This window comes from Cyanistes caeruleus, unplaced genomic scaffold (genome assembly GCF_971803275.1).
Source record: "Cyanistes caeruleus unplaced genomic scaffold, bCyaCae1.hap1.1 HAP1_SCAFFOLD_192, whole genome shotgun sequence".
NCBI lineage: Eukaryota > Metazoa > Chordata > Aves > Passeriformes > Paridae > Cyanistes > Cyanistes caeruleus.
Window position 1 is genome coordinate 62,767 of NW_028255980.1, and position 11,036 is coordinate 73,802.

An 11,036-nucleotide genomic window follows, 5' to 3' on the forward strand; every position below is an offset into this window, starting at 1 on the left:
AATTTCTTAACATTTTTCATGCTGTATCAAGCTTTTTGCACTCTCTTTCAAATTTAGTTAACTTTTATTTTTTGAGCTATTGTAGTTTCTTTTTGTTCAGTATTCCTTGAATTACTGAATGGATTAGTCTAATAAGGCATGAAATTATACAAAATAGAAACAATAATCTTAATATAAAACACTATAGCATAAATTTTAACATTTTCACTAAGTACTTCTAAAAAGGTTATCTCACTAATCAGTCTTCAAAATAAAATTCTAGTTTTGAACTGGTATATATATCCTTAGCAATTTTTGTGATGGCTCTTCTATAATCATTTATACAACACTCAGATTTGTTCAACTTTCTACAAACTCCCCCTTCTTCAGCTAACAAATACTCCAGGGTAATTCTGTTTTCATAAACAAATGCTCACATTTGTGAATGTTGCTTGGCCAGCAGCTTTAGGGCAGTAGAGGTTTGGTTTGAAACAACTTTAACTACTGTCTGCAGCTTTATGAACTGATTCAATAGATAGATTTGGGTTCTATATCTCTAAGATCCATCTGCAGCTCAAGTGGCTGGGTCATCTCTCTGCAGGCCATTTGTCTTCATTTCTGGTTTCTTCTTGCTTTTGGAAAGTCAAGGTTCAAGTCTCTTTTATTGTTTCTTAATGTTTCATAAAGTGGTGTTCCTAACATATTGCTCCTGGACCTCGGTATAACGAAGAAGGAGGGTCATATAACTCTTAAGATACAGGTTGTTTTTCACTTTTGAGGTAATTCACTGTATGCTCTTTGCTCACAAATTTAATATATTCTATCAGGGGCCTTCCATTTGTTACTTGTTGTACCTGGTTGTTCCCAATAGAATTTTAGGTCACTTATGGATTGGTAAGGGTTAGCTCCAGAACTTTTATACCAGCACAAATCAACATGGTTATCCTACAATTACTTTCTTTTTGTTATTCTCTAATATCCAGCAGGAGTTTTTGGTGGCCAGGTGTTAGTATTATTATCTGATACAAACTGTTTTAATTATTTGATGATTCAAAATTTATCTTCCAGGTCATTTTAATGTCTTGGAAGTTTGAGTAAGATTTCATTTTTAAAATTGGTCTGGAGCTAGACTCCCACTTTCCCACAGCTATTTTTTTAGCTATTTTAAGTCTTTCACAAATTTAACATTTAAATAATTTTAATTCGATAACTACTTCTTGCATTAAACCTAGAAAATTATTTTAGTTAAGGTTGGCCAATCTCAGTTGCAATACTGCTGTTTCAACTGTTCACACCACTTACTCATTTTGTCTAATTCTTTCCCTGAGATTTTTTTTATACTTTTATAAAATTACTGTGATTGTAACAGGCAGCATTAATATATGGATGTGCCACAAACAGATTTTATCTTGTTTTTTCATTTGTCACATTTGTTTGCATTTGTCACATGGATCAGAATTATTGTGATTGTGTTTTTGCATAGTTTGTTTGCTCATTGTTTGCTTTTGTGCTGCTTGTTTTAATATCACTTGTTCCTTTCTTATTTTTTTGATTCTGTCCCATCCTGCTTTATGGTTTTGGCCAGTTGCCAAGGGTATCTTAATGACCACAGTGAAAATAATCCTCAGGAGTTTTCACTCTCTACCTTCCTCAAGGCCCTGGGGCTGCAGCCAAGGGCCGAGGTGCCAGTCTTCTTGGTAGCAAAGTTTATACCCTGGGCTCTGGTCACTGACACGTTTGGTCTCACTGCTACCCTTGGCCTCATAAGGTTCCTATGAGCCACTGCAACTCTGCTTGTTTCAAGGATGGCACAGATTTCACAGCACTGTCTTATCTCTCTGAGTTAGTCAGTTTTGGTTTTTTTTCCTTTTAATTTAAACTACTAAAGCTCCAGAGATCTGCCAACTACAATAAAAGTTACTTTTTACACAACTTCAGTTAGCAATTTATTAATAAAGCTTTAATTAACAGGGGGTTCTTTTAGCAGAATTTTTGCTGTTAAATAAATAAAACATTTAGTCAAAACCATTTATATTTACTATACAAAATATTGAAAAACAAACATTTTAAAAAACCAGAAATTTAAGGTTCTGTGAAAAAAACCTTTGCTACATGTTTTTAACACTTATAGTGCACATAACACAACTGTAACACACCATTTAGATACTGTATATTCATAAAATATGTTTGTGCTTCACAGACTCTGAGCAAGGCAGAATTTGCCTTTTGAATGTGTAAATATAATAAACCAAACCAAATTAATGCCAGGTTGTAACAAATGGTCAGTTGTGTTATATGTTAAAGTTCACTTGGCACAGCCAGCACTGCACACTTTTCAGATAAATGGGATTTAGGTAGTGCTGCTGTTTCTATTTCCAGCAAAATACCTTTAGGTGAAGGAACAGTTTTACCTCTTTTTTTTTTTTTTTTTTTTTTTTTTTTTTTTTTTTGCTACTTATTAGTTTATAAAGGATACAACAGATAACTCTCGCTTTCTTGTGTTTTAGTAATAAATTTATCTTTCCCCCCACCCGGGGAAGCTACAGGGTAGCACAGTCGCTCTCTTCTTGATTAAAAGGTTCTTTAGAATTTACATACTGATTTAAAGCTCGACAAATCCAATCTTTAAACGATCCAAACTTTGGCCAATTCAAATTATATTTTCAGATCATTTTCTCTGTCTATTTAAACATATAATAATTTATCATTTTCTGCTTGTTTTTCCTCTCCGGGATTCCCATGTATCCCAAACTCACAACATCATCCTCAGTGGACTGTCCTGAGGAATGCTCCCCTCCTGAGAAACCCCCTCACGGCTCTCAGATATTCCGGGCTCCTGCGAATTCCCCTTATAATTCCCAGCCCCTGGGTTCAAGGACTCACTGTCCCTTGAGCCCATCTCTGGCACAACCAACCAAGAAATCTCCGCTGCCAGGAGAATCTTGATCCCCCTCCCTCACTCCGTGGTTCAGCTTCCCCCCTCCCTCAATATTACTCTGTTGCTCTATCCCGTCTTTTGCCAACTACTCGCTTCCTGTCTAATTTCCTCTCTTTCTCCATTTCTTTTACCCCTCTTCGACTGCTCATTTCTGGCTACTTCTCTTCCCAATCCCTCTCAGCTACGTACTAAAGTTCCCAACTCTTTTCTCTTTTTAAAGGCAGCTGAAGCTGCCTCAATCTCTCTCCTCCTGAGTCCCTTCACTCAGCGATCAGATCACTCCCTTCTCCCCGAGGGCTTTCCCGTGGCTTTTAAGATTGGGCCTCTCCCTCCCGTCCCTGGCGGGGATTTTCACTCGTTCTTCTCTTTCACTCCCCTCCTTTCCCGGCCGGTCTCCTGGCGGCGAGCCGAGAAGGCGGTGCGGCCGGAGGTCTGCACTCCCTTTGGGGGTCCGGGCTGCCCAGCCCGGTCTCAGAGCCTGCACACACACACACAGGCACACAGCTCCCCCCTGCCCAGCCCCGTGGCACTCACACGCTCCGTTTGCCCGGCGCTTCTGCTGCACAAGGCGTTTTACAGGCACCTTTATCTCTGGCCGGCACTCTGCGGGAGCTCTTCTGCACGCTCCCTGCAGCCAGCTTCTTTTGCTGCTGCTTTATCCTCAGTGGAACTTCTATTTCCACGGGAGCACCATCTAACCTCGGCACCACCTTAAAAAATTGGTGGGGAGCTCCTTCCCAGGATTAGCCGTTCTTCCCCTAGATTGGAGTTCCCGGGATTTGGCACCAAATTGTTACAAATGACCTTCAAATTTCCAAACAGTCAATCTAATTAATTAATAATAAACTTTAATAAATTGGATACAAAATAATAAAAGAATACAATTTCGTGAAAGCATACAATTTAGTAAGAAAGATACAATTTAACAGATATATTCAGATTTATATTTATATATATTTATATATTGACAGAGACAGATATAGATACAGATATAGATATATAAAGATATATGTGTGTGTGTGTGTGAATATAATTGGCCAGTGGTTACAAATGGTTAAGGCATAAGCAAAACCGACTGGGGTACGGAGGGGGTTCCTCACCCTGCCTCACCTACAGAACAAAGCACTTCAAGCTAAACTTATATACTGTATGCTTATGCATATTCATTAATGTTTCCCGTATGTTTCCTCCCATTTCTGATTTTTTTGACTTTACGTCACTTTTCTTCAAGGCACATGCTTCACTTGTTGTTAGGGGGATCTTCAGTCTTCTTTTGGTGGTCTTTTGGGGAAGGCTTCTCCTCTTCCTCGTTGTCCTTTGGATAACCTTACAGGTTTGTGTGTGCGTACTAAGCCTTGTGTTATGTTACTTTACTAATTAGTCTGATATTTACTGATTTTTAGCCCCAATTCTTAAAGTCATTCTAATTTTGCCCATCTCAAGGCAGTTTTGGCCATGAGACATCACTTATCTTCTAAACTACATCCTGTACCTCAATTTTAACATTTAACATCTGCAAAGGGGTGCATCTGCCTTGTAACACTGATTCCATTGGTTGCTTCTAATAATAACTTTCAAAATAGTTACAGTTTAGTCAGCACGAATCAATTCCATTTATTACACTACCTCCCGGGCCCGCAGCGAGCCCCGAGCCCCCGCAGAACCGAGCGCGGCTCCCACCTGCGATGGCCGGGGCCGCCTCCGAGCTCCGCCGCCGCCTCACCGGGCTCCGGCCGCTGCTGCCGCCGCTGCCGGGCCCGCACAGACGCTCCGGCAATGGCGGCTCTCCTGCCCCACGGCCGCCCTGGAGGCGCCAGCGGGGCCGGGCTTGTCCCCGCTCTGCCCAATCAGCGCGCGCCAGAACCACGAGTGACGGCAGAAGCACCCAATCGCAGCCAGCGGCGGGCTCTGCACACGGCACGGCCTCGCCTTCCTTGGGCTGAGCTCCGCCATTTCTCGGCCCCCTGGGCTGAGGAGCGGCCCCGGCGCTGGGCCCGGCCCGGGCAGGAGGCCAAGGAAGCGCCGCTGCGCTGAAGCGCCGGGAGCTCGGGGTGCCCGGGAGCTGAGGGCGCTGCGGGCGCTGCGAGCTGGGGGTGAGTCCGAGATTGAGCAGGGCATGCCGGAGCGAGGCCAAAACTCTGTGACTCTCCTTCCTGCCCCGGGCGGGGAGCAGAACACACAAGGAAAGGCTCGGGGGTCTTGGATGAGGGTGGGGACAGTTTAATCCTTGGTCACGGGCACAGCACACCTGACTTGGGGAAATTAATTGAATTTATTCTCAAACGTGTCAGAACAAGAAAACGAGAAGGAAAGTGATTCCTTCGGAAATCCATCTTCCCCCCAGCTGTCCCTCCTTCCCGGGCTTAACTTTGTGCCCCTCTCCGTCCCCCTCCCCGCCCAGAGGCACAGGGATGGGGGTCACAGTCAGGTCATGTCACTGCCTCCCCCTGAGGGCCAGGAATCCTTGTCCTGCTGCAGCCTGGGGTCCCTCGCAGGGGCCAGAGTCCCTCAGGACCAGGCTGCTCCAGCGGGGATGGCCAGGGGGATCCCCGAGTCCGGCCAGGAGCCACTTGCATGGCTGTGCAGGGGCTTCTGCCGGGCTCGGGGCCTCTCTCAGGCACCCCCTGCTCCGGCCCGGCCTCACTGCCCCCCTCACCCCCCATGCAGCGAGTGCCCGGGCAGGGAGATGCACGATTTTCACGGGGCTGAATCTTGGTGTTTCTGAGCTTTATTTGGCTAAATGTTGGTGTTTTGTTTTTTTGTGGGGGCAGAATCTTTCTGTGTTGGGGGGATATCAGATTTTTGGTGTTTTGGAAGTTTTTGATCTGTCTTGACGTTTGGAGGATTTTTTGGGCTGAATCTTGGTGTCTTAGAGGTTCTTACAGACACTAGATACCCAATGAATTCCTGACATGAACTTGGGAAAGGAGAAACCCTCAGCCCAAGGCTTTTTCCTTTCTTTTTTCCCCCCAAACTAGGATTTTTCATTCCCAAGCTGTGGCCAGATGGAGGAGGAGGAAAATCCCTGGAGATCTTGCACAAGGAGGGGCTGCAAACCCAGCCCAGTTAGCTGTGAGGAGGAAAGATCCTCCCTGTGCCGGGAAGGTGGCCGGAGATCCAGCCGGAGCTCAGAGCTGGGGGAGAAGCCCCACAAGTGTTTGGAATGTGCGAGAGATTTCAGCCACAGCTCCAACCTGCTCCGGCACCAGGTGATCCACAGTGGGGAAAGACCCTATGAGTGTGGGAAATGTGGGAAGAGCTTCAGAGATACCTCTGAACTGATGAGACACCAGGTGATCCACACAGGGGAACTGCCCTACACCTGCTTGGAATGTGGGAAGAGCTTTGGGTGGAGCTCCAATCTGAGGAAACACCAGCTCATCCACACCAGGGAGAGGCCCTACAAGTGTCCCCAGTGTGGGAAGAGTTTTCGGACCAGCTCCCATGTCCTCCTACATGAGCGGATTCACACAGACGAGAGGCCCTTCCGCTGCCCCGACTGCGGGAAGGGCTTCAAGCACAACTCCAACCTCACCGTCCACCGGCGCATCCACAGTGGGGAGCGGCCCTATGAGTGTCCCCAGTATGGGAAGAGCTTCTCCAGGGGCTATCACTTGACCCAACACCAACGGAGGCACCAGTAAGGGAAGCCCTGCGAGTGCCCCGAGTGCGGGAAGAGCTTCGTGCGCTGCTCCAGCTCCATCCCCCATGGGAGGATGGGCGTTGGATGATCCCCAGTGACCCCCGTTGGGCAGAGCCCTGGTGATCCGTGGTCCTGGTGATGCGTGTTGGGAAGACACCTGGCTGGGAGGCTCCACATCTTCCTGGCTCCCTGTGGGCACCTGGATTGAACACCGGTGCAGGAACATCCACTGGGACACAGACTCACAATGGTAATTCCTTGGGGGGAGTGGATTTGTTGACTTTCAATCCCAGAAAATCTTTTGCATTCAATCCACCTATCTTCTGGTGGCATCAAGGAGGTCTTGGAGGTCTTGTCCAACCTCAGTGATTCCACAATTTTCATTTCCTATTGCCCAGAGGTGTCTTCCACAGCCAGATGTCGATGAAATGGGTCAAAGACCAAGATTTTGGAGATAGTGGTGTGGAAAGCCTTCCCAAAAATGTTGTTCCCTTCCACCCAAGCACGGGGATTCTCAGCTGGCAGAAATCCTTTCAATATGGCCTGATTGGCTTTTCATTTTTCTTTATCCCTTCAAAATATCCAACTTTGGGGTGAAAATAAAGACATTGAACTAAGACGTTGGTGAGGACATTGAGACACATAGACATGGTGGGACATGGAGAGTGACGTGGGGACACATGGACAGGGACATGGCCATTCATGGGGACATGGGGGGACACAGGCACAGATGGAGACATGGGGGACAATGCCAGGGGTAGAAACATGGTGGGGACACAGCCCTGGGTGAGGACATGGTGGGCCATGGCCAGTAACGTGTGGGGCCATGGCCTTGGCCGCTGCCATGGGGGGAACTTGCAGGGGCTGTGGGGGATGCTGGGTTTGAGGGAGTTGAGGGTTCCTGGCAGGGACTTGGGGCTTGCTGAGGGCTTTGGGGAGCCCAGGCCGAGCGGCTGCGGCTGCGCTGGGAGCCCCTGGCGGAGGTTCTGGGGCAGCTGCTCAAGGACCCCCTGGCCTGGAGCCCCAGCTGGGCATTGGGCTCCTGGAAGGGAATGAACATCCTTGTGCCCAGGAGGGAAATCCCAGCACCCCCAGGGTGTGGGGGGCAGCTGAGAGGCCACAGCAGGGAGGGGAAAGCCAGCCAGAGCTATCCCCCTCCAGAACTGCACCCCAAAAATCCCAAAACTCAGGGATTTCTCCCAAGGAAAAAGGTGCCAGCATCTGCTTGAATTGAGTGAAAGGGGAGATAGGAGAGGTGGGGTGGTGGATTGGTCGGCAGTGGGGCAGGGGTGGAGCAGCAGGGGAAAAGAGGGGCATGGGAGCCCCATATTGGGTTTGGATGAGTCTTGCTCCTCCTTCTTCATCCCGCCTCCTTCTCCTCTCTGGCCCGTTTCCTCTTCCTCCATCTCTTCTCCTGTTCCCCCCGAGCCCAGTGCCCACCCTTGGATCCCCATTTTTCCAATTCCTTCACATCCCATAGGAGGAGCCAGGATGGAGCTGGGGCAGGTTGGGCTGGGGCAGCACTGGGCTCTTGCCATGGTCCAGGTACCACCCATGCACCCCCTCCCCAAATTTCCCTGGTGGCTTCAGGGGTCCCAGCCCTTTTTAGGGTTTGCTGGGTGCCATGCTGGAGTTTGGTGTCTCCCAAGGAGTCCCCAGAACAGGGTGACAGATCGGGGGGACACACGGGGGTCCTGATCCAACCTGGGGCAGCATCTGTCCCTGACAGGGTACCCCCATGGGGTCTCCCCAAGTCCCTCCCCACTGCCCCCCATAAACGGGACAGGGGCGAACTGGGAAGCTTTACTGGGAACACTGGGAGCAGCCGGCCGGGGGCAGAGTGACAGCAGGGCTGGGGGGACACACGACCCCTCCAAAATCAGCCCAGGGATGGAGCGGGGGATGCTGGCTGGGCCTGAAGCCATGGGGAGGGGCTGCGGCTGCCAGCGGCTCAGGAGCTCTGTGGGCAGAGAAAAGGGGGTGACACTGGGCTGGGGGCCCCGGGGGAGCACACACGTTCCGGGAGAGGGAGGATATGACCCCCAGGACCCCCCGTCACCTTCTTGTGCAGGCAGAAGCTGAGCCCCAGTGCCAGGAAGACAAAGCCCAACATGGAGCCCTCGATCCATATCAGCATCTTGCTGCGGGCAGTGTACAGCAACATCTCTGGGAAGTCTGCAGGGGTCGGGATCCCCCCTAAAACCTCTCACAGACACCCCAAGCCCTTCCAAGCACCCTTCCACTCTCACCCACCCCACCAGGACCTCTGAAACATCCTCCCAGTCCCTTCCCAGCCTCCCCAGGATCCACCAAAGCCCCTCCTGTCCCTATCAGGATCCCACAGCCCCCTCCCAGTTGCCCCTCACCACCACAGGAGCCCCAGGACCCCCTCCCAGTTCCTTCCCAGCCCCACCAGGACTCATCAGGAACCCTCTCAGTCTCTTCCCAGTGCAATGAACCTCATCCCAATCCCTGCTTTCCAATCCCCAATCTCCTTCCAGTCCCTCCAGGCTCACTCAAATCCCTCCCAGTGACACCCAGCACCCCTAAACTCCCTCCCAGTTTCCACCAGGACCCCCAGAACCCCATCCCACCCTCCCCAATAACCTTTAATCCCATTCTCAGCCATTCTTGGCCCACAAACCCCTCTCCCAGTTTAAATCAGTCTATCTCAAACTCCCTCCCAGTTACTCCCAGTGTCGCTCTATTGGGAACGGTGAGAAGAACAACACAGACTCTCTTGTGAGTTGAACAGGAGAGCTCTTAAGGTTTATTACCTCAGATCTTTTTTTATAGACCGATACATGAAAGTACAGAAAGGTAAAACTTATTGGTCAGTGAACTAACACATCACCATCATTGGTCACTGGGGTACACCACCCCTCGACCTTCTCTTGCAAGAAAACACGAAACTGACAAACAGCACCTGCAAGGCTGTCTTCTGTCTCTGAGGATTGTTTTAATTCCTCCCCATGATTTCCCAGGCCACTTTCTCAGGCGGGACTGAGAAAGTTATGCAGCCTGCTACTCTACAGGCACTGTGCTCCCTACTTTTGCTCATAGTTAACATCCATACTCCCAGCACACCCCAATCCCCCTCCCAGCCCCCCCAGTGCCTCCCCCGCTGCCCCCGGCGCTGTGGGGGCCGGGCCGTGCCCCAGTGCCGGCTCAGGGGGTGCTCCAGGCTGCCGTGCTCCACCTGGCAGCTGGAACTGAGCCCGCATTGCCGGGGGAGTTTCCAGCAGCACCAGGAGCTGCTGGCTCCAGCTCAAGGCCACCAGCGAGATGGACACGCTGGAGGGCACTGGGAGAGAGGGGGACACACTGGGATCAGCTGGGTGTGAAATGGTGCCAAGGCCGGTCAGCTCTTCCTCAGCTCCACGCCAGGAGTGGAACACACCTCAGGAGCAGGATGACCCGAGGTGTGGCTTAGAGCAATGTTCTGCAGCACTTAACAGCTGTCAGGCACAGTGTGGAGGCAAGAATGGGGGGAAGGTCTTTTATATTGGGGTTCAGGGAAAGGTTTAACTGCCCAAGGGTCCAGGGACAAAAGACACAGAATACAAGTGTACAGCAATTTATATATGGGGAGGGCCCAGGGGTGGATACAAAACTTCAACCAGTGAGGGATATCCTGGGGAGGGGAATAGGACACATGGACCAATGGGGTGCTGTGGATTAGGGGATTTCCAAAGGGGACGTCCAAGCAGGAGGTTGGCATAAGGCAGGATTGACAGGGAACATTTGGGAACAAGGGGCAGGGTGGACAAGATTGATAGGGAAGGTGCTGGAAAAAGGGGATGGGATACAATGATAGGCAGGGCAGGGGAGGAGATAACTTTGGGTTAAACCAACAAAGCAGGGGGGTAACGGCCTGGCTGGGCTGCAGGGGGGTCCCAGGGTGTGAGGATGGAGGGTTTGGGAGGGTTCCAGTCCTGGATACATGGGTGCACGGGGGTCCTGCTGCAGCAGAATGGGAGTTCAGGGGGATCCCTTCCTCTGTTCTGGGGTTCAAGGGGTCCCAGTGCCTGAAAATGGAGGTTCAGGGGGGTCCTGGTGCCCAGAAATGGGGGTTCTGGGAGGTTTCCATTCCCGAGAATGGAGGTTCAGAGGATTCCAGGTTCCAGATAAGGGGGTGCAGGGTTTTTGGGGCTGGGGAAGGGGGTACCAGGGGGTCCCGGTGCCCCAAAATGAATGTTCAAGGGGGTCTCTGTGCCCAGGAAGGGGGGTTCACACAGAAATGGAAGCGCAGGGGTTCCCCAGTCCCAGTGTAATAAATGGAATTGATTCGTGCTACTTAAATTGCAACTGTTACTAAAGTTATCATTAGAAACGATCAAGAATCAGTGTTATAAAGCAGATGCACCCCTTTGCAGATGTTACATGTCAAAATTAAGGTACAGGATGTAGTTTAGAAAAGAAATGGTCAGTAAAATCAGAAAAAGGAGGAAACTTATGGGAAACATTAATGAATAT

The 11,036-nt window shown here is 50.0% G+C and overlaps 1 long non-coding RNA gene across 1 annotated transcript; it reads left to right on the top strand.

Moving 5' to 3' along the window:
* Positions 1-4,865: 4,865 nt before the first annotated feature.
* Positions 4,866-7,177, top strand: LOC147645688 (uncharacterized). The gene is made up of 2 exons (XR_015282210.1): positions 4,866-5,010; positions 5,896-7,177. It is a non-coding gene; the product is annotated as an uncharacterized LOC147645688 (long non-coding RNA).
* Positions 7,178-11,036: the final 3,859 nt, after the last annotated feature.